We start from the raw sequence: 4,684 nt of genomic DNA, 5'->3' as shown, positions 1-4,684 counted from the left end.
CCGGGATTGACGTCACTAGATGGATTCTTTCACAACAAAAGAGTATTTGAAAAAAAAAAATATATATATATATATTTGAAAGCCAAACTATTTGCACGTACCTCACGTTTAAAATGCATGTTTTGTGTTGTAAGGAGGGAAAACAAGACGTGCAATAGAGGATTCTGAACTAAGATTTGAATCCAGAGACCATCAACTGTGAGGCAGACGTGGTAACCACTTGACAGCCATGTGTTGTAAATAACTAGCCTTAATTGAAAGTAGAAGAAAAGGACTTTTTGTGAAGATTCTCTTCCGATCATTAAGGGAGATTGGGGTAAGTTGTCAATTTGTCGCATAGATTGGTTGTGTTAGGTCTCCACAGCCAGGGGGCCTGTTATGCGCATCTGGTATCTGGGCCAAGCTGCCCAGGCAACCAGGGAGATGCTAACCATTTATCCCTGTTCTTTTATACAGTGCGGTGGGAAGGGTTCAGTATTAATTGAAATGGATCAGTATACATTTCGGGGTTTTATCTAAAAGGTAAGCAATAGTACAAAATTCAAAGTGTAGGTGGGAATTGGAGTACAGCACTGGAATCTTGTTCGCATGTGATGTAATCAGTCCAGTGGAGAACTACACTTCCGCATGCAGGGGAATGAATAATGTCCGTGACTCTGCCTAATGGGCCGCTTTGACATAACGCGGATCAGTGTGATATATGTGTGCATGCATGCCCTTTTCACACACATATCCAGGGAAATTCCAGCGTAAGATGACATTGCATTCACACATGTAGAGATGTACCGAGAATGACGCAGGTTGGACACTTTCACAGACTTGTCCAGTGTTACCCACTGGCGCTCTCTGTGTGGGGAGGCCTGCTGGCGGACGTTACGTCATTTTTGGTCGACATCTGCTGCCACAATGTTGGTCAAACAGTGTTTTGTTCCAGAGTGAACATTCCCGATGTCGTAACTGCAGCCAATTCAAGCTCATCAAGACTGTATTTAAGCCCAGGCGATCCAAGATAAGGGTGTCGAGATATTTGCTGAGCGCCATTTGGCACTTTGACTCCCTTGTTTTGAAATCCCCTACTGTCAGGGACCCATTGTGTTATTTCCCCTTTTCCGCGATCGCTTGTATTTTTGTTTGTATTTAATAAACTCTTGAACGCATACCTCTGTTGTTTTTCGCTTTGAAGTACAACCTTGTTTGTGCAGTGGCGGACCCTAATATCGGCAACAAAATAAACCACACATTTACAAAGATGGAAAATGCACCCTCTTCCTCCGCTCTAAGATCCCGTAGCAGTTTAATTTAGTTATGTTTTCAGTTAAATGTAGCTATTTCCAGCTTGCTATGTTGATAATTGCAATGTTTGTTTACTGCTTTTCGTCGTACTGCTGAAAGAGAAAATGATGATCAGTCCGCCATGATATTTACGTCATCACTCATCAGCCATTGTGCTGAGACCCGGGAATTTAACGCCTGCTTTCAGACATTATACTAAGACGCGAACCGAGAAATGTCCGCATAATCTCCTTGTCAGTCGACTCGGGGAAATTGTTTTCACATACAACTGCTTGCACGGTTAAATCCCGCAATATTCCTGGTGTTTCGGAGTGCGTGAAAGAAAGTAGCGTCATAGGTTCATAATGTAATAAAAATGTGTTGTTTATGTATAATGTTCATGTAAGTTGTGCTTAGATTGTTCCATGATGAGAAATGGTAACCGACTTTACAAAACAGGTTTCTAATTAGTGTTACCATTAAAAACTATGAGGACAAAGCTAAGAGAAATAGAGATGTGCAACAAAAATTCAGTCAATTGGTTCAGATTCTTGTCCTCATATTCCTGAGGTTCCATTTGAGTTTGATTCGTCAAGTACACTTTTTTTCAAAGCACTTTTTTTTGGGGGGGGGAGAGAGTAGGATAATGCGGTTATCTTCACTCAGGAATGTGGGCGTTGATTTATGATGATTTATGACCCTACCTTTGACCTTTGATTGACAGGTTGACCTTTTAACCTTTGATTGATGGGTTGACCTTTGACCCCCACCTGTCACCCCCCTCAATTAAGGGATTACCCGATGTTGCCCTTTGACCCGCACCTGTTGGGAAACAAGGGGGGTTATGGGAAAGTGTGGGTGAGAAGGGACCTGTGTCCAGGCATGTCCGGATGTCTGGTGAAAGCGATGTGCCCTTTGACCCGCACCTGTTGGGAAACAAGGAGGGGTTATGGGAAAGTGTGGGTGAGAAGGGGGAACGTGTCCAGGCATGTCCAGGCATGTCTGAACAAAAACCCCTAAGAACCATGGGATTTGGGTGGGTGTGGTCTGCGTGTCGGCTAGTTTTGTAGCATTGTTAAGTGAGCATTTTGGTGGGGTCTGCGTGTAGGCTAGTTTTGTAGCAATGCTAAGTGAACATTTTTTCGATGAGTAGCAGCGAGGTAAGATCAACCATGATCAACGAGACGTGTGTAAGCATTAGCAGCGGTTCATTTTCAAGCATTTGTGAAACTACAGTTTTTATATCCAAGTAACTTCTTTCCATTTACTCCAAAGTAGAGCATCTTTCAAGTATGAAGCTTGCTTGAACATTTCACCACAGATACTGCAGGCAGAGCATCGACTTCAGCCCTAGTCAGCTTTTTGCTGCAACTATAGGTTGGTACTCATATATACATTTAGGCAAATAATTATGTATTTCAACCGGGTTTAATTCATTCTATTTCACAAAGTTAGCATGCTCTTTATACTTAAAAGTATCCAAATGAGAGTTAGTGACATACCAGTTATGTTGCTGAAGAGTCTTTTCTCCCCAACTTCTTCCTTGCGATCCCGCAGGCCGACTGATTCGAAACATGTCTCAATACTCGACGCGAAACTCCGCCCTCTTCGATAGCTCCCGCCTACGGCGCAATGAAGCATAGTGTTCTGGTTATTGTGCAGTAGACCTAACATACAGTTTCAGAGATTTGCACTGGTGAATGGTCCCGAAGTTTAGGTTTGAGTTTTCTTAACAGACTGTAATATATTTGATACAAATAAATACCAAATGCTCCAAAATACTGTAAATAGTGTTCTTATTCTTCAATCAGTTAATATAAACATCTATGATGTGAAAGATGTTATAGAATGTATAAGGTAATAACGTGTAGAACATGAAAAGCATAACATAAAATGCTGAATATGAACGAGTACTGCATCTGAAGTGTTAGGTAGATATTATGTCAATGTTAATAGTGGTAATTCTTGGGGTTTGGGGATTTACTTCCAACTACAAAACACATTGTCTCTAAACTCTGTATATTTAGACATTTATGGGAATGTAACTTTTTCGTTGTTAGTAAGTTTATAAAGAGATTAGTGAGCGAGATGACTAAAGTTATACGCTACATGAGATACTAATTCATTTACTTTTGGGGAGAAGTCATTTGTAACTGTAACTCATTACTTTTTAAAAGTAAAATTAAAAACACTGGTTACAAGTTAACTTTTGTGTTTAAGAACGGCAACTGCCGTCTTACTATTAAAATGAGCAAACATTAGGACGATTTGCATCTCAGTTTCATGACAAACGTATTAGTTGGAGAGTGTTCCATTTAAAAGACCCCCAACTATGACAAAAACAAATGGAAACTAACATCCACTTAGAAACTAAAATTACATGACATAAAATGTTGAATATAAAAGAATGCTGCATCTGAAGCGCTGTATAAACAGCCTCTGTTAATACTTGTAATTCAGGGGGTTTGGATGACTTACTTTAAAACGCATTGTTTATAAACTGTATGCATATTTAAACATTTATGGTAATGTAATTATTTTATTGTTAGTATGTTTTTAAAGAGTTTAGTAAGTGAGATGAATAAGTTTATACACACCATGACTTACCAGCTCATTTACTTTTTTGGCAGAAGTAATTTGTAACTGTAACTCATTACTTTTTAAAGTACGATGAACAACAGTGGTTACAAGTTAACGTTTGTGTTTAAGAACGACAACTACCGTCTTACTATTAAGATGAGCAAACATTAGGACGATGTACAACTCAGTTTCATAGCAAACGTAGTAGTTCAAGAGTGTTCCACTTAAAAGACCCCTACCATGACAAAAACAAATGGAAACTAATATTCACTTAGAAATTAAAATTACGTGACATAAAATGTTGAAAATAAAAGACTGCTGCATCTCAAGCGTTACATAAACGGCCCCTGTTAATACTTGTAATTCAGGGGGTTTGGAAGACTTACTTTAAAACACATTGTCTCTAAACTCTGTATATTTAGACATTTATGGGAATGTAACTTTTTCGTTGTTAGTAAGTTTATAAAGAGATTAGTGAGCGAGATGACTAAAGTTATACACTACATGAGATACTATTTCATTTACTTTTGGGGAGAAGTCATTTGTAACTGTAACTCATTACTTTTTAAAAGTAAAATTAAAAACACTGGTTACAAGTTAACTTTTGTGTTTAAGAACGGCAACTGCCGTCTTACTATTAAAATGAGCAAACATTAGGACGATTTGCATCTCAGTTTCGTTAAAATTGTATTAGTGGTAGAGTGTTCTATTTAAAACATCAACTATCACACCAAAAAACAAAATATCGTCTTCTATGTTCAGGGGAGAAAAAAAAAAAAAAAAAAAAAAAAGTAACTTTTAGATTTATAGGTCATTGAGATTACAACATCCG

Source organism: Corythoichthys intestinalis, chromosome 4, assembly GCF_030265065.1.
Source record: "Corythoichthys intestinalis isolate RoL2023-P3 chromosome 4, ASM3026506v1, whole genome shotgun sequence".
Classification (NCBI taxonomy): Eukaryota; Metazoa; Chordata; class Actinopteri; order Syngnathiformes; family Syngnathidae; genus Corythoichthys; species Corythoichthys intestinalis.
The sequence above is the reverse complement of the archived record's forward strand: the minus strand, read 5'-3'. Positions refer to the sequence as shown.